Genomic DNA, 26,094 nt, shown 5'->3' with positions numbered 1-26,094 from the left:
GACTACACAAAGACAGAGTTTGTGCTCCAAAGTTATATAGAAAAGTGTTCACAGTAGATCCTGAAAAGTTATTGTTGAATAGAATGGACATAATGACTTTCCTTCTCCCACCACTAGTTACTCAGTTTCCTCATTTGTTCAATGGATAAAATAATACTTGCTCTATTCCACTCACTGTCTTGTGGCGGGGGAAGCAGATTACTTTATAAGCCTTAAATCTACCTGAGCTAGTGTTGACAGAACCAAAGAAGTTAGTAATTATGAAAAGGTTCTTCTTCCATACCAATCAACCAACCCCAGGAGAATACTAAAATAACCAATCTCTTGTGGTTAATTTGCCTAAATATTGTAAATGATGTAGAGGGGCAGTTATTTCTATATTAATTTTCCATTAACCCTCCAGGATTCATGGAAGGAAAGAATATCGCTGCTACTGTATCAAGATATCTGGACCACAGAGGGAGAATGTAAAAAGGAGGAAAAATGCAGCATCCAAATGTTCCAATATTTAAGACTTGAGTGTATAGGATCCCCCTAATATTTAGGCTCTATAAATCAGTTCCTTTTCCCATGAAAGCTGCTAAGAATATACCCCTTTACTTTGACAATGCACACTTCAAAGACCTAATTCGTTGGACTGATAGCCCTATCTTCTCCACATAAAAATATATCTCCACCTGAGATATCTACATGGAGCAGAAATGATTTTTTTCTATTTCCAAAGTCAGTCTTTTTATGTTATTCATGGACTACCTTGTTAATACCTTTGCATTATCTCTAGAAAGTATAGATTACTTTACTTCACAGTTCCTTTATAGCCTCATGAATATATGGAAATTTTGTAAATTACTTTGAATTGAGGTGAGGAAGTAGGCAAGTAAAGTCAGTGAAAAATATTCTGAATTTGGAATCGGAGGACCTAAACTTTAATCTTAGTTCAATCTTTTGCTATGATTTTGAGAAAGTTATGCTCATCTGCAAAATAGGATCAAGATGGTCTCTGAGATCCTTCTAATTCTTCATCCAGGATCCTCTGACCATAATACACATTTACATGGTATATCATATACTCTGTCAAGAGCTTTATTACCTCATTTGATCCTCCCAACAACACTGGGAGGTAGGTACTATTATTCTCATTATTCTTATTTTACAGATGAGGAAACTAAGGAGGTTAAGTAACTTGTACAGGGTCACACAGCTAGTAAATGTCTGAGACTGGATTTTAATTTACATCATCCTGACTCCAGAATTTTCACTCTATGAAATGGGTCACCTAACTGCCTCTGGTGCTGTCACTTCATCTCAAAATGTCCCAGTTTCTTCATAGGTGAAATGTGAGAGTTGGACTCAGTGACCTCTAAGATCCATTCCAGCTTTAAATCTCTTCCCCTAAAAAAGTGAGTGATAAATGAACCATATAGCCCCTTACATTCTTGATTGTATTGTTTTGCTCCCTTTAAGATTCTCCCTATTTCCTGCTGGTTTTAATGATTCACATTTAAGTCTCTCCCCTGAGGGACTCCAGCCTTTATAAACCCTGTCTCCAGGCAAAGCATTTCCATGGAGTAAGGAACTGGGAAACTAGAGGGGGATTGGCCCCTCTTCTTCACATTTAACTCCATGAAAAATGAAGAGAAATTCTAATGATCTCTGACCCTTTCTCCATGCTCTGGTCTGCCTAGGGGTTATTTCTCAGGGAGATCTTAAAAGGTGGCCTACTTTCCCTCCTTTCACATTTTCTTCCCCCACTTTTGTCCTGACCAATTTTACCTGTGATAATCTGAGGTAGGCAAAGATGAAAGCCCTCCCTAAGCTCTTGCACCAGGGTTACCTATCTGTAATTACAGACTCAGTTACCAGCCATCCAAATGACAGTCACAAGTGAGACTGGAAACTTCAGAGTCAGATGGAATCAATTACTGGATAAGATTGGAAGTTAATTTCCCTCAGAATGGAGCATGTTTTTGAGCTCTGCCATCTTCCTCTAGCCAGGGGGTTGCTAAATCATATTGTTTTCTGGCTCCTGAACAAAGTAACTCAAGGTAGCTTTTCCAAAGGCATTGATTGCAAAAAGAAAAACACCAATAGCTCTTCCCCCACCCCCCCCTCTCCTCTAAACTGTAAATTCTGAATAGGTAACTATTATCCAAGGAGTACCAATCGGTTTGTTCTTAGATTACATATAAGAGTGACACAAGATTCATCCAATTCATCCTTTTCTTTTTTGTTTAGGTTTGCAAAGCTCTTTTATTTATGTTATTTTCTTTGTTCCTCACAAGAAGCCTTTGATGTAGGTGCTATTATTATCTTACAGATAAGGAAATAGACAGAGAGAAGTTAATCAGTGAAGTATCTGAAGCAGATTTTTTGTTTTCATTTTAAAATTTATTTTGTCCTTAATTCATGAAATAAAACAAACATTTCCATAACACAGTACAATGAAAAAAAAATATTGCAAATCTACTATATGCAACTTATTATTCCCTCTAAATATACAATAAATTATCATGTAAATTTCTTTTTTTTTCTTCTCCCTGGAGGGAAATTTACAAATAGTAATTATAACTTTTAACATGAATGAGATTTTTCTAGTGGTTCTCTTTGTGGAAACTGCAAGAATCCCCATCAACTGGGGAAGGGCTGAACAAATTGTGGGGTTTAGTTGTGAAAGAATATTACTATGCTGTAAGAAATGATGAGTTCAATGGTCTGAGGCAGAAATTGAACAGTCTTCCTTCCTCTAACTCTATTCCATTCATTCTTTCCAGTTAAGAAAACAGAAATCTGAATGTCTTGTCACATATAAAAAGATTTCTGCTTCTGCTATCAATGTCCAAGTGACAAGTTTTTTTGCCATAGAAAGAAGATCTAATAAAATGGTGTCTGGAATTTGTCTTGAATGGTTGATTTTTCCATTGAGTTGCATCTAGTCATAAAACCCAATGCTGAGGAACTACTGAAGGTCAAGATAACTGGACTGTATTCTGTTATAGACTAGTTTCATGACTGAATATTTTATCCCTTTTCAATCTCACTATCTTTCCTAAATAGAGAAATCAGAGATTTGAGCCTGAGAATTCCTAAGATTTGCTTCTGGCCCTGACATTATACAAATCTGTGAACTATTTTCTAATAGCAAGAAAATATCTTTACTTTAAAAATGATTCATAAAAATAAAAATATTCTAAATTATTTATGGCAGCTCTTTGAGGTGGCAAAGAACTGGAAATTGTAGGGATGCCTGACAATTGGGAAATGGCTGAACAAGTTTTGTATGTGCTATAAGAAATGATTACCTCAATAATCTTAGAAAAATATGGATAGACTTGCAAGATAAAATGAAGAATGAAGCAAGCAGAAAAAGACAATGTTGTATACAGTAGCAGCAACTTTTAGTGAAGACATCATTTTGACTATCATAAGTATTCAAATTATTGAACTATACCCAAAGGACAATAAAACTCAGCAATGCCACTATTGGGTCCTAGTATACCCTAAAGAGATCACAAGAAAGGTTAAAAGACGCACATGTACTAAAAATATTTATAGAAATTCTTTTTGCTGTGGCAGGGAATTGGAAATTGAAGGTTTGCCCATCAATTGGGAAATGAATGAACAAATTGTAGTATATGAATGTAATGGGCTATAGTTCTGTAAGAAATCATGAAGAGCCTGGAAAGACTTTCCTGAAGTTACGCAATGTGAAGTGAGCAGAACCAGAGAAACATTATACCCACTGACAACAATATTGTGTGATGATCAACTGTGATAGACTTCCTCATATCAGCAGTACAATAATCAGAGACAATTCTAAAGGACATGTAATGAAAAATACCATCCACATGCAGAGAAGGAATGCTGTTCAAAGTTTACTATTTTAAATTTTTAAATTTGTTGTATGTTTTATATTCCCCCCACCTCAGAATTTTTATTTTCCCTTTTTGTTCTGATTCTTCCTTTGTACCATGATTGATGTGGAAATATATTTAACATAATTATACATGTATGACCTATATTAGATTGGTCTCTGTCGGGGGAGGAGGGAGATATAGAAGCAATGGTGAAAAAATGTGAAACTCAAAACCTTACAAAAAATTATTGAAAACTATCTTTGCATGTAGTTGGAAAAATAAATTAATTTTTTTGAAAGAAATACCCAAATTAACATCAAGGACATATGAACAGGGATACTATCTGTATTCAGACAAAGAATTTATAAATAGAAGTATGTATATAATGATTTTACACACACACACACACACACACACACACACACACACACACACACACATACACACACATATACTTATGCCTAATAATAGATACTTCTAGCGCATTAAGGAGGGAAGAAATGCAAAGAAATTAACATGATAGTTCTATTATATATTTAAAAGCAATAGCAAGTTAAATGAATAGTTGCACAATAATATATTGTACTTTCATGAGCAATTATTTTTACTATACTATGTTTTGGACATGTTTTCTTTATTCCATAACTCAAAAATAGAGATGTAAAAACCGAAGCAAAAAGAACAAGAAACATTTGCCTGCTTTGAGAAAAGTTTGATCCCAGATTAAATTGCGATGGATGGAATATTTCCTACATGGACAATAGCTTCATTCATTTTTTTGCCTCTGAAAATCTGTCATCATCATGAAAAATATTTCTGAAAATTTCTCAAATTTAAAGCAAAATTTTCAGATCAGATTCATGAAGACCTGATCTTTATTGACCTTCAAATAAAGTTCTCTACTTTACATAAGGTGCCTTTTATTTATTTTTAATGTAAATAGTATTTTTCCAATTACATGATAAGATATTCTTCACCATTCATTTAACATGTTTCCTTTTAAAAGAAATTCCCATTCTGCACTAAAATGTTTATGTCAAGATTTATTGTTCTTCAGTCATCTTTCAGTCAAGACTAACTTTCCTTGACCCCATTTTGGGTTTTCTTGGCAGTTACTGGAAAATTTTGCTATTTCTTTCTTTCATTTTACAGATAAGAAAACTGAGGGAGATAAGGTTAAGTGATATGCCCAGGGTCATGCAGCTAATATCTAAGACTGGATTTGAACTCAGGTCTTCCTGACCCCAGGTCCTCTTCTCTTTCTATCCATTGTGCCTTACCTTGTAGATAGATAGGAGAAGAAAAAGAAATATCTATAACTAACAAATCAGAAAACTCTATCAATAAGTGACAATGATTTCAGTAATGAATATTGCATAGCACTCTAAAGTTAGCAAATACTTCTCAAAAGCCTTTTGTGAAAGGACTAGATATTTGGTCTGGTCACATGATTTCATAGGTGTGGGAAATATAGAGTGAGTAAGCTCCCTTTTTTGGTATAGATCAATAACTTCTCTCCAATATATTGATTGCCTTTGAGAATTTTTTGGAGGTACAGAGAGGTTAATTAACTTTTTCTAGAATCTCACAAATTGAAAGTGTCTGAGTTGCAATGCAAAGACTAATCTCCTTGACCCCTTACAACATTCTACTCATTGTGTTATGTGGTTGTATTTTTTGTTCAGTCATTTCAGTTGTATCTATCTCATTGCAACCCCATTTGAAGTTTTCTTGGCAAAGATACTGGAGTGGTTTGCTGATGGGGAAATTGAGGTAAATAGGGTTAAGTGACTTGCCCAAGGTCATACAACTTGTCAGTGTCTGAAGTCAGATTTGGACTCAGCAAGATGAGTCTTCCAGACTCCAGAACCAACCCTCTATCTATCCATTCTTCTATCTATCTACCTCATTATGCCATGTTACCTCCTTATGTAAAATTAAGGGTTTCCTTAAAATGATAAAATCAATGAGAAAAAAGTTTAACAGTAGTTTGCTTCAGAGATTTTTATGTGTAGCATATACATACCCCCCAAAAGTGAGGCACACCTGTATTTAAGAGATCTTTAGACAAGAAACCAATTAGTCGATCAAGAAACATATGTTGGCCTATAGGCTAGGAATACAAAGAAAGATAGAAGTGCCTACTCTCAAGTTGATCATCATTTAGTGGGAGAGATAATATGCCAACAGCTGTATTCAAATAAACTGGATAAAGAATAAATTGGAAATAATCAACAAAAGGAAGTACCATACTTAAGAAAGATTAGAAAAGATAAGATTTTAGCTGAAAGTTTTGAAATTCCTATTTCCTGTTTTCCAGTGACACTTGGTTCAATTTTGATAATGACAGCCTATGTTTTAGAAAGTAACCTTAAATTACTTGTAAATCAGAAGTTAAGGATAAATATTTATTTTTTAAGCCTTTCTCATCCCATATATTTTACGAGATTGAACTAAGATAACTGAAGGATTCAGAATACACTAATTTCTACAGTACCTTCGTTCTCGACAGACTGGTATTTATGTATATTTTTCTGCTTCAACACCCGCTTTTTTGGCCATAATTACAAGGTCCTTTTCCTCAAAGGTAGTCACTGATAAGAATTTCTTCTCATGCCAAGGTCAAGTGGATACTGGCCCTCCCTATTCCTACCCCTGTACAGGCTAGGTATGAGAACAGGCCTTGTAAAGGGGGCTTTCTCGTTATTATTATTTTGTGGTCAAAAGGTTGCATACACTCTATTTTTTTTTCTGGTGCTAAGGGTGGAAAGCAAAATATTTTGATAATTATTCAGGCCATCAGGTTACATAAGAGGTTCCATGGCTTTCTGCATCCAACTTGAACAGTTGAAACCACAAATTCTGTTTTTGCAGCCATAAAACATTCACGGTTAAAAAAAAAAAGAAAAAGAAAAAAGAAAAAAGGGAGAAAGAAAATAATAAAATCCATTTTCCATTCACTTGAAACTTATAAAATTTAATGTGGTGAAAAATGACAGTTTACTCCCTGTAGGAAACTGCTCAGAGCCATGTTTCATAGACTGAGTGTGGAGACATTAATACATGTTTGCAGCCATTGAATTATTCAAGTAATTACATGCTGAAAGAGGATGTCTCAGGGTAAAATGTCTGAGTTGCAATGAAAATAAAGTCTATCAGCTGAAAAGAGGTTTCTCCTACAGAGGAATTCTAAAGCTGTCTAGTCACTATTTAAAGTATCTTCTCCATGGGAAAAAAAAAAAGAGTATTGTTCTCACCTAACTTGCCAAAAACTTGCAGGGCAGTTGTGGCAGCTTCTCTTCTTGAAAGGATACCTCATGTTCTTGCATCAGGTCTGAACATATTTGGACCTTTCGGTAGCAGCTAAGAACTCTCTGAATAGCCCTAATAGATCTTACAGGTCTTACTTAGAGGCAGGAAGGTGGCAATAAAAACAACCATCATGAGGAACCATACTCAATCTTATTTCCATTGAGATTTTTTGGCATAAAAAAGCTACAGTCAATGATTATTTTTAATCAAACTATGTTTACATCTTCAATAATCAAACAAACAAAATGTTGAATTTAATCAAGTTGCCTTTTCTGTTATTTTTATTGTTTTATAAAATGCAAGTTTTATAAGAAAATTACAAAAAAAAGTATTTGAATGCAAATCAAAAAATTTGTTAAACACTCAGTGCCAGACCCTGTGCTAAGTACAAAGGATAAAATAATCAAAAGTGACTTAGACTATATTCTCAAGAAGCCTATTATCTAACATGAGGGTATGATATAAATCTCAATATGTATGAAACCAAGTAGATTGTGAAAATGGCAAAGACAAACTTCAGACCATGTGCTCCCGGAAAATTGGTAGAAAAGATCATTTTTAACAGTACACTATCTAGGACAGTTAAGTAACTCAGTGGATTGAGTGCTATGCCTCTTCAGGAAGATTAGAGGGAAATCCTATCTCAGACCCTGAAATTAGTAATGCCCCCATAGGGACATCATCTATTCTCAATTTAGTCATCAGGAAAATGAGAATATTACTAACACATACTTCATATTTTATGATGCAGATCAAATGAGATATTTGCACAATGAGTACCACATAGTAAGTGCTATACATAAACCTTAGCTATTGCTGTTTTTGTTGTTGAGCACAGGGCATTGGACAAAGCTTCATAAAGGAGATAGAAACTATTATATCTTGTAGAAAGCCAAGTCATGGGTGATGGTCCTAACTGTGTCCTAGGTCAAGTCATAATAACTCTCTAAGCCTCAGTTTCTATATTTATAGAATGAAAGAGTTAAGATAAATGATCTCTAAGATACCTTCTAGTTTGAAGATTTTACAAAATTGTTCATAAGTACAAAATAGCCTAGGAAACAATGTCAATAAGAAACCAAAAACAGACTTGTTAAAAAAATCAATATGGGTGGAACTGCTTGTATGTTACATGGTGTGCCAACCTGTGTGATTACTCAAAAGTTTATGTATATATTTATATATACATTGTATTTGCACATATACAACATGCAATATTTTATGTGCATACATATGCATGTTTACATATATCTACAAATTCATTGTATTTAATGATTTATACAGCGTTTATAGATTCACATTACCTATATTATACTGTATACATTTGTGTATATATATGTTTTGTTTTTGTTATTGTTCACTCATTTCAGTTGTTTCTAATCCTTCATTCTACATCTTTCTTGGAAAAGATACAGGAGTGGATTGCCATTTCCTTCTTTAACTCATTTATCAGATAAACAAACTAAGGTAAACAGGGTTAAGTAAAATGCCCAGGGTCACACAGCTTGTAAGTGTCTGAGGTTGGATTTGAACACACTTTTTCCTGACTCTAGGCTTGATACTTTGACTATTCCAAAAGATGTTATTCTCAATTACATAGATGAAGGTTCCTAATATTTGTGATTTTTTAAAGATACTAGTTGTCTTTCTTTTTTTTTTTTTTTGATTTAGCCTAGCTTACTGTGACCATTTCTGCCATCTTTATTTGATTCTCTTCATGGATCATATTGATCAAGGAATTCATCACAGTACAAAAGTTTTGTTGATCATTTTTTCATAATTAGACTAGCTTTCTGAACAGTGGACATAGACCTATAAAGCAATAAGATGAGACAATAACAATTTGAAAATCCCTTACTGGGTGCCCTCAGAATACGAAAAGTTTAGGGAGTACAATAAAATACAATAAAAAAGAAAAACAGTCTGCCTACAGGGAGCTTATATCTTAATGTTTAAAAAAAGGGAAGTGAAAAGTGAAAAATTGTGTTGCATGGGGAGGGCAAGGAAGAAGGTACATGCCTGGAGATATGATGTCAAGGAAATCCAGAAAATCAAAATCATAGACAGGAGATAATGTTGACTGATCTGCCTGGGTACTTCCCCAAAATGGAGACTCAGTGTAGAAAAACTCATCAGTATGAGAAATCAGTCAGCTTGATGGGTGAGGTTCAAAACTAAGGAGAACAAGGAGGCAATTGAAGAGGCCCCAGGCAACAAGAGAGATTTCACCTGTGATCTGATGGCAGTTTTCAAAAGTTACAAGCAGAGGTAGGAGAGATATAAAGCATGGTAGAACCTATCACATTTTAGAATTACAATGTGGCCTAATGTTAGAACATGGCACATACTCTGGAAGATTTATGCTTAAATATAATCTCAAAAACTTGTTACCTGTGTGACCCTAGCCAAGCCATTTAATGACCTTTGGCCTTATTTTCTTCCATGGACAAGTGGACTTGACTCAATGACCTCAAATCCCATCAAACTCTAAATCTATGGTCCTATGATCATCCGGTATACTTTTTAATAGCACAAAACAGTTCCGTGCCAAAATGAGCTGCTGGACTAAGATTTAGAGTCATCTCTTTTTTTTTTAATCAAGATTCAAATTTTGTTTATAAAATATTTTATTTATGTTGAATTTTACAATTTTTCCCCTAATTTTGCTTCCTTCTCTTCACTCCCCACAGAAGGCAGTCTGTTAATCTTTTCACTGTTTCCAATAGTATACATTGTTCTAAGTTGAATGTGATGAGAGAAATCATATCCTCAAGGAAGAAAAATAAAGTATAAGAGATAGCAAAATTACATAATAAGATAATATTTTTCAGAAAATTAAAGGTAATAGTCTTTGGTCTTTGTTCAATCTCCACAGTTCTTTTTCTGGATACTGATGTTATTCTTCATTGCAGATATTCCAAAATGGTGACTGATTGTTTCACTGATTGAATGAGAAAATCCACTAAGGTTGATAATCACTCCTGTGTTGCTGTTAGGGTGTACAATGTTCTTCTGGTTCTGCTCATCTGGCTCAGTATCAGTTTATGCAAATCCTTCCAAGCTTCCCTGAATTCCCATACCTCCTGCTTTTTAATAGAACAATAGTGTTCCACCACATACATATACCACAGTTTATTAAGCCATTCCCCAATTGATGGACATTCACTTAATTTCCAATTCTTTGTCACCACGAACAGGACTGCTATGAATATTTTTGTACAGGTGATGTTAACCTTTTTCATAATCTTTTCATGGCATAGACCCAGTAGTGGTATTGCTGGATCAAAGGGTATGCACATTTTTGTTGCCCTTTGGGCGTAATTCCAAACTGTAGAGCCATCTTTATTAAAATTAATATAAGACAAAGGAAATTATCTGCTGATATCTTCTTTGTTCGTAGACAACATAACTTTTTTTCTTCAACTGTCTTAGTCACATCCAACTTTTCATGACTCTATTTAGGGTCTTGGCAACATTGCTAGATTGGTTTGTCATTTCTTTCTCCATCTCATTTTGCAAATGAGGAAACTGAGACAAGCAGGGTTAAGTTACTTGCCTGGGGTCACACAGCTACTAAGTATCTGAAGCCAGATTTGAACTTGGGAAAATGTGTGTTCCTGACTTAAGGCCCAGCACTCAATCCACTACGCCACCTGCCTATCCATAGTCCTTTTAACTCTATAGAAATCACTTAATTACCTGAGGTATCATTTGTAGACTATAACTCTTAAGATATGCCTTCACTTGACTAAAGGAAAAGTGCCAGATCAAATGACCTCTTGTGGCACCATTCAGTTCTGAAACCCATGATTCTAGATGAAGTGTGAATAAATTCTGACATCAAAAATCAAACTATTATTTAATAACATCTTGGCAAGTATATCTACCATCATTTTGAAGATTCTTTATATCAGGCTCTTTGAACAATAATGCAAGTTTCTTAATCATTCATGATTAAACATAACACCTTCCTCTTGACAAAAGAGATATGTAAGACATGGTCAATGTAGGAATTTTTTTTTAAAGATACATGCATATTTATTATAAGGACTTTGTTTTTTTCTCTTAGAATTGGGAATTAAATTGAGTTAATTGAAATAAAATTTAATTTAAAAAAAGAGATATTGATCCAACAGTAAGATTATAAGACATTGGTCTTGATTTATTAATGTATCTGAGGGGGCACCTCCCCAGAGAGATGGTCATTATTGGGAACATTTTGCTTAAAGGACATAGAAAACTTCTTGAATGTGATTGTTGAATGAAACTTAAGGGTGGGCTCTTGCCAGAGAAGTTGTGTTGTTCTATAGTTTGAAAAAAAAAATGTGTTATAAAATCAATTTATTCTTTCTTGGACTTTGAAGGGGAGAAAAAATGATCTGTAAAACTGATCAAATTTTGTCCCTTTTTTGGGGAGGGAGAAATGTGGAGAGCAGGATGAGGAGGATAATGATAAATATTCAGGATTCATGTGCATTTTTTTCTGTATAAGAGATATTGATAATAACTTGCTGCAGTAACACATGACAAATATTTATGGACTTCTATGCCACTTGAGATGGATAACATTTATAAATCACTAGTCTTTGGTGTATGAGATAAGAAACTGAATTTCTTAGGCTGTTCTTTAGACAGTGAAGGGAAATTTCCTGCAAAGTACCAGTTTTGCGTGTTTCCTGATAGAGTATCCTAAGTCTGAGAGTTCAAGGATTCTCTCTGTAGAGAGAAAATAATTTTCTGATGCATTGTACTTCTTAGAAAAATGAGAAGATAATCTATGAAGTTTCCCATAGGGACCTACTTGGAACACAAACCTAGTAGGTTAGCCTGGCAATGTAATGGCAATGAAAAAAGTATTGCTCATGCAGAAATTCCATCCAAAAAATTACTGTTTACCTTCTAGGAGGAGCCTGGATGGTACCATGATGGTACTATGAGTCTCAGGGAAACTATGTAGAGCTCATTGTGAAAGAAGGACTCACCAGAATGCCAAAGATATCTCTGATAACATGAAATTTAGTTTCTGGGATTAGGGAAGCTGATTTGGTAGGAGTATTTGTGTGTTCTCTATGCTTATTTGTTCCAGTGATTGATTTGAATCATTTTTGTATTCTTTTGTATAAACTAAAAACCTTCCTACTCTCTAGATATATGTTGCCTTGATTGTGTATACGAGAGTGGGGAAATTCTTTTATGGAAATCTATAAATGAGTTATTCCTTGAATACATTAGGAACTTTTCCTGAAGCAATTCCAAGTAGAAATAGAAAGTCAGAGAAAGAGAAATTAATCTTTTGGTTCAGTTTCCAGGATCATACAGAATTCTTAGGGTAGGGGCAACCTGACTATATGTTATAAATGCACATGCCTAACATTTACGTTAAGGTTATATGAAAGAAAATATTGGGAAAGAGTAAATCAATGCATAGATTTTTTTAAAATACCTAGCATAGAAAGACAGAATAAGTTTAAATCAGATAAATGACTTCTTACATACAGAATTGCTAATCGATCTAGTAAGAGGAGCTTCCTGGCATGGTATGTCAGACAAAAATAATGCTACAGATCTAGGTAAAAAATAAACAAACCATAAATGTAGAGGCAAATAATTTGTCAAAACCTGCATTTTATAGTTCTCTTTTGCCCAAATTAAGTAGGGTTTTTAATTGTTACTAAACTAAATTCAAATTCTCCTTATCTGGAAGTTTTAACAAAAAGATGTGAATCCAAAGCTAACAATGCATTTTGGAAATGATTTTCTTATTAGACATAATTTTTAAGAAAATTATTAAACATCTAACATATAAAAATAAGACTTAAGCTGTTTACTGTAGCTAAGCATGTAATTTTATTTTGTCCAGATTTGGAATTTCATTGTTGTGAAGAACTTCCAAGAATGAAAATAAAATATTGGTACTAATGAAGTTTAGCAATAGTAATCTGTAATATCAGATGAGATATCTTTCAGTATTGCGAGATTAAAGTTGTCAGATAAAGACGTAAGCCAGGTATTTTTGAATCTAAAATTAGCTCTCTACCAACTGGAACATGGTGCCTTTCATGCCATACACTAGACTAAGACATAATAAAGGGTAATTATGGGATAGTATAATGTCTTTGAGAACCAGTTTAAATTAAGTAATTTGGGGAGAATTCATCTTTTGTATGTTTTTTACCAAGCAATAAAAAAAATCATCTTATCTGCTAAAATTACAAGCCAAAGAAATATGTTAGAAATTTCCCAATAGTAAGCCACAAAAACATAGACTATTACCAACTAAAAACCAACATTATAGCCCCTGCGTGTGAGAATTTGACACTTCTGGGCACCAGTAGCATTTTTAAAAAATCTTTTTTTTAGTTTCATATAAATGAAATTTTTCCACTCAAGAAGTAAAAAAGAAAGTAATCTTTGAAACACAACCTAATGGATAAATACGAAAAACCGGCATGATCCTTGAATGTGAGAGGGAGACAGGCTGTACCAGGTTATGTCGTTAACAATCTGAAAATTGGTCAGTTTCAAAGCCACAGTATTTATGTTTCATTTTGTGTCCCGAGAGTACATTAGCAAAACACTGACGAGGTGTGTGCCCTCTTTTTTAATACTTAATGTGGTTTGTACATGATCTTTGGGGTTGAGTATACACGTGCAATGAAAAGTGAAAAATTGAAGCTCCTATCTAGCTAAATCGAATTTAAAAAAAAAGAAAAGATTATATGCTTATTTTAAGTGAAGGTGATTGGACACCTAAATTTTTTCTATAATTGGGTTTGAGAAGTACAGACACTAGAGATTTGGGGATTTGACTTCCCAAAGAACCTTATTTAAATCATATCCTGAACAAATTGGATCTAAAAGATAAAATATCAAAGATTCCCTTCTAGTGAATTTCCATTATTTTTTCCATTTCCAGGAGTCTAAGAAAAGAGAAGTTGACTCTCAATTGGCATTTTTTAATTTAAAGATGGAAAACAAAAAAAGATTAATGAACGAAATCCAGATGCTGCTTTTGGCCACTATGTAACACCTCACCAAGGAGAACCTGCTCCATGGGGAAGAATCAAAGCCCAATAATCTTCACAACATAGGTCATTCTCACAAGTCTTGTGTTAGTGGAAAGAACAGAAGTTTTAAAGTCTCCTGAAATGGAATTAAGTTCCAATTTTTCTGCTTACAATTCAGGTCAGTGGTAGATAAAGCACCAAACTTGGAATCAGGATGACTCATTTTCATGAATTCAAATCTGGCCTCAGACAATTACTGGCTTTGTGACCCTGTGCAAGTTGCTTAACTTAGTTTGCCTCAGTTTCCTCATCTATAAAATGAGATAGAGAAGGAAATGACAAACCACTATAGTATTTCTATCAAGAAATTCTCAAATGAAGTCCCTAAGAGTCAGAGAGAATTAAAAAATGACTTGACAAAAACTTTTGCTTATAGCTGTGTGACCAGGGGAAAGTCATTCAGACTTTCTGAGCCTCTATTTTCTTAGTTACAAGTAGAGATGTTAATATTTGTCATTTCTACTTTATAAAACACCAAAGTATTTTTAAGTGGGAAGTCCTACTAATGTGAATTATAATTTTCATCCCATGACAAAATCTTTCACTTATGGAATGATAATTATGTCCTTATCCAAAGTGCTAAATGTTACATAAATGTCCTAAATGTTACCTCCATCTTAAACTAGAAAGTTCCTTCATACTGTCATCTCAACTTTTGATGTAATGAGTGAACTCCAGGGTCTTGCCATCGGATCCATGGTAGATCCTTTCCATCTACCTAAAACTTTATTTTATGCTTTGTTTCACCCAATTAGAACATGTATTTCATGAGAAAAGAAATCCTTCATATCCTGAGGGATCATAATAAGTGTTTTATAGACATTTATTATTTACTCATTTATACCTATGATGACTAATCAACATTGAAAAATAGCTAAAGGATTTTCAAAGTCCTATGTTTCCCTATTTGTTTTTAGCTAGGAAAAAAGTTGTCTAAGACTTCAGATACCTAGATTGACCTAGATTGACCTCTATTAGAAGTCTCTCCTTAAAAAGGGGGGAGATTGTTGTTTTGTTTACTGCCTTGAGATTCTTGATTTTTTTATTCTTTAGATGAATTTTGTTATTATTTTATCCAGTTCTTTAAAGTAACCCTTTTTGGTAATTATGTTGAAATGGCTCCCAATATATAAATTAATTTAGATGGCATTTCAATTTTTTCTTTATTATTATGTATAGCAAAACAATGAGGAAACAATATATTTCAATTATTTGGTTTTTTTAATTCTTCAAAGAATACATTTTCAGTTTAGTCACATAGTTCCTAGACTTGCCTTGGTATATGAATTCCTTGCTATTTCATCTAATCTGTAATCATTTTGAAAGGTATTTATTTTTGTCTGCTCTTTCCTTCTTGGTTTTTGTTGGTAATATATTAAACAGCTAAAGATTTTGCAGTTTTAAGTATTGTTACTTTCCTGATTATTAACTGTTTCAAGTTTTTTTAGTTGACTCTAGGATTTTCTAGTGTATGTAAGCTATTATGTCATCTGAAAAAACTGGAAATGTTTCACCAATTTTGCTTTTTTACTTTAATTTCCCCTTGTTCCCTTAGTTTATTCTTTTCTCAATACTTTTCTCAGGCAGGTAGGTGGTGCAAGGGATAGAGCTTTGTCCATGGAGTTAAGAGACCTGAATTCAGATACTGCCTCATATACTTCCAGATATATAAATTCTGGGCAATTCATTTAAACTGCCTTAGTTTCTTCATGTGTAAAATGAAGAGAACTTTTATACATACTTCCCAGGCTTTTGTTAGTATAAAATAATATTTGCAAAGTGTTTCACAAACCTTAAAATACAATATAAATGCTATTGTTAATATTATTATTGATATTTCCAGAGCTATATCAAATAAAAGTAGTGATGATGCATATTCTGACTTCATCCATAATCTGGCTGGGAAGTCCTCTGTTCTACCTCCATTTCAGACAGATAATACTTGGTTTTGAATAGTTACTGTTTACAGCACTGAGAAATAATCTATTCATTTTAACAAAAAGTGGTTTTGTCTTACCAAAGTTATTTTTACATCTAATAAAAAGTCATATCATTTTTATTGATTTTTTTAGGAACATAGTAAATTATGTTTACAGTTTTTATATTAGACTAATCATAAAATCCAAGTATAAATCCAAACTGATCATAGCATATATTTTAGTATCTTGCTATATTCTATTTATTAATATTTTGTTCATTTTTTGTGTTAATATTTATTAGGGTAATCCTCTACAGCTTCCTATCTCTGCTTTTTCCCTCACTGGATTAGGAATTAGGGTTATATTTGTCTCACAGAAGGAATCTATCTGGTAAGATCCATTATTTCTCTATTTTTGCATGTGATTTTAATATTTCAATTAACTAGAATTTGAATGTTTAATAGCACCCAAATGTTCATCTCATCCTGATTTGTTTCCCTCTATTTTGAATTCTTTCCAGTATTATTCAATTTCTTTTTTGAGTTTATATTATTTAAATTTTCTATATTGTGTGCTGCTAATCTACTTTTTAAATTTTTTCAACTATCATATTTAATAAAACAAATGTTTTGGTATGATTAGGCACAAAGCTCTAAAAATCTCCTTAGCTTTCTTTATTTCCTCTTTATTTGCAGTGAATTCTCATTTTTTTCCTATTGGCAATCTGATTTTAATTTCTCATATTTGGATCAAATTAGTTAACAGTTTTTTTTATTTTACTTTTAAAAACCAGCTTTTCAGTTTAATCAACTCACCACTTTTTTTCCTTTTCAATGATGTTTATTTATTTGTTTTTCATAATTCCTCTTTTTTGTGTTTATTGCATGTTGTTTGTTTTTCTAGGTTTTTTTAAGTTGCAGTTTCAATTCACTAATTTTTTTTGTTTTGTTTTGTATTTTTTTCTTGTTAGAAATAATTAGAGATGAGGGATTTCCCCAGAGGACAACTTTGGGTGCATCCATTTTTTTCTATGTTTATTTCACCATTAGAATTTCCATTAAGGAAATTATTATTCCTAAAATTTCTGCTGATACTATTCCTTAGGGTAAAATTATTTTATTTTATAATTTTATGTGTAAATAAATTTATTTAATTTATAATACATTTTTATTGTGTTAGAGTTAGTAATTAATGCATTTAATATCTCTGTATTTCTTCATTTGTTAACAATATTTTAGGCCCTAGAACATGATCAACTTTTGCAAAAGTAAAACACACATTAAAACTCTGTATATTGGGGGGGGGGCAGCTAGGCAGCACAGTAGATGGAGCACTGGTCCTGGAGTCAGGAGTACCTGAGTTCAAATCTGACCTCAGACACTTAATAATTACCTAGTTGTATGGCCATTGCCTAGCAAAAACCTAAAAAAAATTTCATATATTACATTCAGTAATCCCTAGGTATCTATTATACCTAACTCTATCATTACTATTATTACTTTTATTCCTCCTTTTAATTACATGGAATCTTAGCTTAAATTTGACTCTTTGCAACCTCCAACATTGTTATAGTTTTAACATGTACTAAGTCTATGATTTTGACACCCGCAAAAGTTGAAAGATTTATATTGAACTCTCCAAGTCAATAAACCCCTAGATTCTTTTCAAACTAACTCTGCTTTCCCCTTCTTGTACTTGTGTCTCTGATTTTTTTTATCCCAGTATAAATATTTACATTTAATATTATTGAAATCTATCTTATAAAATTTATAAATCATCTGCATAGAGAAGATAATTGAAAAACAAGATAGTCTAGAGAGAGATAAGAAAAGGATCCAAAACAGAGCCTTGAGGGACACCTCCAGGTGGATGTTACCTAGATAATGAGCCAATAAGAGAAATCAACAGGGAGCAATAATACTGATAGGAAGAGAACCAAAAGAAAACAGTTTTATAATAGCCAAGAGAAGAAGTGAAATTCAGGAAGAGAGTGTGATTTTCATTGTTAAAGGCTGCAGAGCAATCAAGAAGGATGAGACTAGTTTTTAGTATCTTTTTGAAAAATTTATTTGCACATGGAATATTTCATTAAATATTTCTCAATTACATGCCAAAACGTATTTTTTTTTAATTTTGAGTTTCAAAATCCTTTTCTTACCTTCTATCCCACCTTTACCCTTTGAGAGGGCAATCTATAGGACATTGATTATTCATGTGAAGTCATATAAAAATTTCCATATTAGTCATGTTGTAAAAGAAAATGCTCATGCAAAAAATAAAGTTAAAAAAGCATTTCAATCTGCAACCAGAATTTATCAGTTCTCTCTGGAGGAGGATAGCATTTTTTCATCATGTATGTTCTTTGAAATTTTCCTGGATCATTATCTTTATAAGAATAGCTAAGTCTTTCATAGTTGGTCATCTTGTTCTTGTGTTTCTGCTCACTTCACTTTGTACCAGTTTATATGAATCTTACTAGATTTCTCTGAAACCAGAGAAGCATGAAGACTGAAAAAAAAGTTGTTACATTCAGAAATGAATAGATGATTGGTGATTTCAAAGAGAGTAGGTTCAGTTGCATGATGAGAAGAGAGCCATTTCAACTTTTTTGTCCCCTACAAATTTAATGAGCATTATATCTATGCTTTTAATTAAGTCATTTCAGGACAAAGTACTGAAACACTTTCCTAAAGACTCCTTGTCAAGCTAATATTAAACCCTTGAATTTTGTGAGTCCAGTCATTCAACCAAACTCTGAATCTAACAAATTTTAATGTTTGTATTTCTACATCTTTTTCATAAGAATAATATGAGATACTTAAAAGCTTAGCTAGCTGTATTATAATGCTTTCTATCAGAGGGAAGGGAAAGGGAAACTTAGGGAAGAAGAAAATGTAAAGTTCAAAATCTTGCAAAAAAGATTGCTGAAAACTACTATTGCATGTAGTTGGAAAAATAAGGAAATAAAATATTTAATTAAAAAAAAACTTTGCTAGTACCAAGATAAATATGTTCAGAATTCCTTTCATCTACTATTTTTTTTAAAAAAGAAGAAACTTAGTTAACCTGGCATAAACTGTTCTTGATGAAATCATGGTAATTTTGTAAACATTCATTTAATAAATTATTCTAAAATCCTTCAAGGAATTGATGTCAAACACATTGTCTTATAGTTTATAATTCGCTCTCAATTTTCAAAAATAAGGACATTTTTCCTACTCTAATTTGTGTTACCTTTCCTATTTACCACAATCTTTCAAATATTACCAATGGAGACTAGGCAATCACTTTTACTGGCTGGGTTAGTAATCAACCCTGAGTTCTTCTGGGACAAGTTATTTGAATTCATTAACAGGAACTAGGCACTTCTTCTCTTGGGTAACAGCTCTCTGTTAACCAATTTGTTCTGCAATCTCTAGGGCAAAGGTCATTCTCCTTAGTAGAGAAATCAGAAGAAAACAAATTAAACACCTTTGCCTTCTCTCTGCTATTTTTATTACTGTCTTATTCATCCTCAAGCAGTTCTATGGCCATTTCTTTGATCTTTTTTTTCTCCAAATATAGGAAGTTTGTACTAGATTTCACTAAGGGTCCTTATCAACCCAGAGAATATCATTTTATGTCTCTGATACATAAGGAGGGAATGGTGATGGAATAAAGATAATTTAAAAGAATAGTTTCCACACTGGTAATTTGGTGATAGTAACACGAACATGAAATACTGAAAAATGTCAGGTTTAAAAAATTACATTCTTGGGTAGCTTCAATTAATTTATTTTCATAGTTACAGTCTTTTTTTTAAAAATGTCCATCAATTATTTATTTCTTCTGATCAGAGACACCCTAAATAGACAAAAAGGAACCAGCAACAGAATAATATGCATTGTGTTTGTGACATTCACTCCTCCCAAATTAGTTTTTATCCTCATAAGGAAGCATTTTAATAAATATTTTAAAATAACTTTTTATTGAAATGCTATATGGTGTGCATCCTAGGGAAATACTAATCATAATCAGCATCATATACCCAATTTTAAAAAAAGAAATTATTAATTCTGAATAATTGAAAAATCAATAATGGTCCTGTAGAACAGATAATGAAATGAAATTTCCTTTTATTGAAAGAAGTAGGGAATTTCTGGGGAAGAAAGTTGTACATATATGTGAAACTCTGAAAAAAGACCAATAATAGCTATAAAAATAAAATAGTTCCTAATTTTAAAAATATCAAATTGATTCCTCTTTGTGTAATTCTGTTTCTTTGTCTTATAAAAAAGAAAAGGCTTGGATTAGATATAACCTCTCCCAGCTCTAACTTTGTAATCTGCTATCTTTCAACTGTTGTCAAATGCCTATGAATACGTTGTCAAAAGGTGAGATACATATTAATAGTCAATTAAAACTTTATAATCTATATGAAGGATAAAGAGGATATTGGCATAGGAAAAGGGCAAGACTACCTAATGAAGAGAGCTTATTTGTTTGAAGGGGCATCTATGTTGCTAAGCACTGCCTAGCCCCACCTGAAGAAATGTTACCAACAGATCTGCAGCTGAAAAGAAAATAAAAAGAATAGGGGCTGTCTGTGTGTTCATCACCTAGATACCATTGCTAGACCTCAGCAGTGTGATTATTGGAAGCAAAATAACATGGTTAGTGTTACACATTAGGGCTTTGGATATGGTAATCACCAAGCTGCAGTGGCCAAACAACAGTTCCCCAGACTCTCTATAAGCCCAAAGCTGCTCCTCCTTCCCACTCACTTACTGCTCTTTTGCTCTTACCCCCTTAATTGGCAGATATCCGATCCCCAGTGTCATTTCATATTCAGGACTCATGAGGCCACTGGAGACTGACTGATATGTGTGGGAAAGTGGTAGCCATGTTGGCTGCACCTGTTGTGGGGTACCCTTTCCCCCTCCCTTTCTGCCACTGCTATTGTATGCCACCTTATTCTGTTTCAGTAAAAGCAAAATGGGAGTTGAGTAGATTGCATTCAACATGCCCACATACCAAAACAAAAAAAAAAAGTTCTAATACTTCCTTGTACCCTTTTTCCTCTGACAGCCTGTCCAGTGACCCAGTTCAATAGCAAGTGTAGCAATTCTATCTCCCTCCACAACAGTGGCATGCCAGTCACCAACTTGTACCAACAGACTTGCTCCCAGTACATGAGGACTTGGATGGTCCATTTAGCATGACCATTGCCCCAGAGAAACACAGAAAAATACACAGAAAACTGAAAACAGAACTCCTTTTATTTGGTATCCCCAAACAGATAGTATGTATTTCTTTTGTGAAAGTAAATGGATTTCAGATTCAAGGCAACAGGGACTTTTAACTTCCAAACAAAAAGACTGCAGGCTAACAAACTTTCACAGAAACTTCTGCAGCAAATAGTCTGAAATCTAATAATACTATAGCATAGTTCAGTCAGAAAGGTGAGGCACATATTCAGAGCCAAAGTAAAAGAGAAAAAAAGCTAAATAACCCACACTGTCTTGGACTTGCTCCACAGGAATGGAAAAGAATCAAATTCTACAGTTTGATGGCACAATTGTTTGGTTGGTGTCTGTTACCATGTGGATATGAATATATTAGAGTATAACGACTAAGCAGTGGTAGCAATATATCATAAGACCTGGAAATGGAAAAGACTTATTAAATCATCAATTACTATACTTGCCAGCAGCAAATGCAGTTCCCAGAGTCTCTGCCTCAATGAACCCCTTGGGATAGACTCCAAAGACACAGTCATTCTAACCAACCTATAAGAGTTGTCCATCTACAGTATTTCACTGCTATTATGAAATGAAACCTGGCCCTCTACTGTGGGAGTTCACTGATGACCAGTCATCAGTCTTGAAAGAACTTCCAAAGGCATCTTACCCATTTCCCTGTCTCTGGGATGGCAAGGCTCAACTGGAACAAAACTGGAGAGAGAACTGTATAATCTCTCAAACAAACAAAAACATTTCCAAAGCTGAGTATTCCACAGTCCCTTCCTTAATAATAATACATCTCAGGACCTTGAAAGAACACCTAAGATTAAATCCCTATTATTTAAAAACTCATTTTTACCAAAATGAATAAAAGATTCACCACCCAACCATGTACTGTATGTCCTATTAATGAATATTCACTGAAGGAGAACATAGATTGTTTCATGTTGTGCCTATTTGAATGAAATAGTAGGAGCCCAAAATTTAATAACATCACCTAAGAATAATGGCAATAACAGTCATTGAGGCTTAATGTATTAGAAGAAGTAGTGGAGAATTATATTGCTTTAAACAATATATTTTATTCTTTAATGTTAAAGAAAATTTGGGATTTAAACTGTATCCTATATCATAAGCTTTATTTCATTTTGTACTTTAAAAAATGTCAATTGGGGAAAAGATAAAAATATTGGGTACCTATGCTACAAAGGGATAAAGTCAGATTCAAATCTAAGCTTTCCTATTGTTGTTCATTCTTAGTTATTGAAGAAAACCAATGACATCACAGATGATAGATGATGTCTTGACTTGGATATGAATTTGATTTAAATGAGGCAGAGTTGAGTAAAGTTGTAGGCTTCATTCTCTTCTCTAGAGTGAAAAAGGTCCAATGGAGGGACAAAAGTCAATACAAGTGGTGAAGGCATAATATGCAGTTAGAGGACTTTGGCATCTTTGATGTCTGACCAAGTTGCTTCAAGCCACCTTCATTATCATTGAAACAACTTTTTCTCATTCACCCATATTACCAGGGAGGTCTTTACATGTTTGGAGTAGACATACCCCCTAACTCACCCATGGGTTGGAGGTCAGTTGACTCAACCTTGTTTTGCCCATCTGTGGAGATAGCTCTACTGGGGAGTGGATGCTGTACATGTTATTTAGCATCTTAGACTCATAGGGCTTACTACTGCATTCCTACAATGTAATTGTTACTATTCTGTATTGAAAGCATATGTCACTGTGTCCTCATGATGCCTAATCTTATCATGCTAGCACAAATTTGAATTCTATGACTCTATGAAAAATGTTGCACAGGTCATTTTACTTCATTCCATTGTCCCCAGAAAGGTAGTTATCATGTATCTTGTCCTGAGTTGAGCAAGATCTACTTCTTGGAACTCTATCCAAACATACATTCATTATGGTATAACATATAGCTCCACAAAACAGGTTGCCCCCAAAGTCTTAGTGTGCTTTTAATTTAGTAAGGTTATTTTAATGAAACTATTATCAAATGAGATATTATTTTAAAAAACCTAGCTGAATGTTTGGCACATAGTGGATACTATGCTTATTCTTTTTCTCTCTTCCATCCCCACCATTAAAGCTTAAAATTACACTAAAATTTGATCATCATGTATATAAATATTCCTTTTCCAATACCACTCTATGTTTGCCAGACCTAGGACTGTGAAACCTAAACAGACCAATAAACAAAGCACAAGAGTGAAGAGGCAGTCATAGTTCAAAAATTAGAGTCAGGCTTAGAATTATCCACTTTTGTTCTATTACTGGTTGGTTAAAAAAAAGACAAAATCAGCTCATCAGACTGAATCTGCCTGCTTCATTTTTAAAGGCTCTGACAAACACTGAAGGCAGCACACTAATCCTTGATCCCCATCTAATCATCACTCTGCAATTTTAACATGTGGTCACTGAGATGGTTGAGCCAGCCAAGGGAAAAACCAATTGTCCTTTGTCAGAAGGCTTTTCATTTGTAATAGTAATAGTGTTGATAGTTGTTAAATGTGCCTAAGGCACTGCTGGGGAAATCTCTGAGCCATCTGTCCTGGGATAAAGAAAGTTTTGGTAAAAGAAATAAGAACAGAAAAGAATTTTATGCCTGCAGTTTTCAATAAAAGTTAATTCCTTAATCTAATCCTAGGCTTTAACATTGGTGAAATTATTAATCATACTTTATCACCATTAAATAAGATGCTTCTGAATTCTATTTTTTCTCAAAACATCTTACTTAATATTAACCTTCAAGATTCTGAAATATTTGTATAATAATAATAATTCTAGTTTTATCCTCATCATTTTAATACCAATATAATTCTTCTCTAGGACTCCTGAACTTTATGAGTGAAATTGTGACAATTTTCTGTATAAATATGCAAGTTTTAACTCACTATAACAAGTGAATTCATTTCTGTGGTAAAAATGATGGTGATGAAGATGAATAAAAAAAGCATTTGTGTGGGGCTTCAGAATTTGCAAAATACTTGCCATCTCTAAGGACTAAGACAAAAAAGGATTTTTAAAGAATTGAACTGTACCTTTCCATATAAAAGAAATGGACATTGGTCACTGAGAAAAACAGAGAAGGTATGCCTTCAATTCTTCTCTCCAGATTTCTATGCCAAATAATGATTGATATGTATCCTCTGTTCAGCTCTTTAAAGTACCAGTTATTGCCTGGGGTCCTTCCCATATTCAAAGTGCAAGCCCACCCATAGCTAATTAGACATTACATTAATGTCAGCTGATTGATTTAAAACAGTCCCCACCCTGGGGCTTCCATCCCTTAGTCCCAGTCACAGTGAGGGGTATGACAGTCCCCTCAAAGAGGATTTCCTCAATAGTTTAGGAAATTATTCATAGAGATTTTTTAGCCTGCATACCTGAATCAATATTATAATATGAAAAAATCCTCTAAGAAGACCATTTCTGTTTTTTTTTTTTAAATGAGGATAGGGAGAGGAAAAAGGGTTACATAGCTAGAGGGCAATAATAACCTTAGGTTCAATTTGCTGATTTGGAGATAGTATCTGATGCTCAGAATAATTTTTTTTACAGCTTATCCTTGGAGAGTTCTGAATGAATTTTTCTATAAATTTAGATAGCATTTTTCAAAGTTCTCTTTTCTTTATAAATATATGAGACCAGAATACTCAAAGTTGTCTTAATGGATTAAGCAAAAACAAGACTACAATAAGAAAATTAAAAAATGAAATAGTTACAGCTGTTGGAACTGGCATGTGGCAAAGATAAGTAAAAAAGACTTTCTCTTCTCATGAAGCAAGGGATATTTTGGGGAAGCACAAAACCCTCACAGAAAATACTGCTCACAAACAACCTTCATTGATATGAAAACTCTGAGCCACTAGAGAGAGTTAAGTCATTGTTCACAGAATGGAAGGGCCCAATCAAAAGAGATCCAGTAGCACCCTTGGGCAAAAAAGATCTTAATTTCAGAGCAGGCTGTGATGATTTGGGATATGGAAGGTTGAGGGATAGAATGGTGTGTAGAGGTAGGCATCATTTTATTAGAAAACATTTCATTAGGAGATTGAAGGTGTTTCCATTTGTCATTGTAACAAATGATATCAACATTCATCCAGAACTAAGATGACATTGTAAATCTTTTAGCTAGGTCAGTGTTAGGCAATGGAAAGCAGAGGGTATGAGTTAAGAACCTTATAAGGGTTATAACATTAGATGGCCAATATGCATTAATGGAAAGAGAGTCAATCTTTAAGTTTAAAGAACCTATTTAAAAATACATCCTTGGCTTGATACATGAGTGAGTCACTTAAGATCTCAGAATTTTAAGAAACAATGATTATAGGTGAATTGATAATCAGTAAGGGGGAAAAATTCCCCCCAATGAAACCATAGATATTATGAAAAAATTTACCAAGATAATGACATTATATATGAGCTCAAAGAAAATTTAATTCAGTGAGACAATAGGGGGGAAAATGGCTTCTGAGATTAGAAAACCTAAATTCAAAGATTCTAGTTGTAATTTATAAACTATGAATTTAAGTCATTAATCTAACTGATCCTCAATAACTCCAACTATATCTATAAAGGGAAAGTGTTGGACTAGAGGGAGTAGTGCCTTGGGGCTGGGGGTGGGGGGAGGAGAAAGGATAGAAGAATGAGTGATTGGATAATTATTTGTGGGGGAAGCAGCCATCTGAACTTGTGA

Source organism: Macrotis lagotis, chromosome 2 (genome assembly GCF_037893015.1).
Source record: "Macrotis lagotis isolate mMagLag1 chromosome 2, bilby.v1.9.chrom.fasta, whole genome shotgun sequence".
NCBI classification, from domain to species: Eukaryota; Metazoa; Chordata; class Mammalia; order Peramelemorphia; family Peramelidae; genus Macrotis; species Macrotis lagotis.
This window is presented reverse-complemented; position numbering follows the sequence as displayed.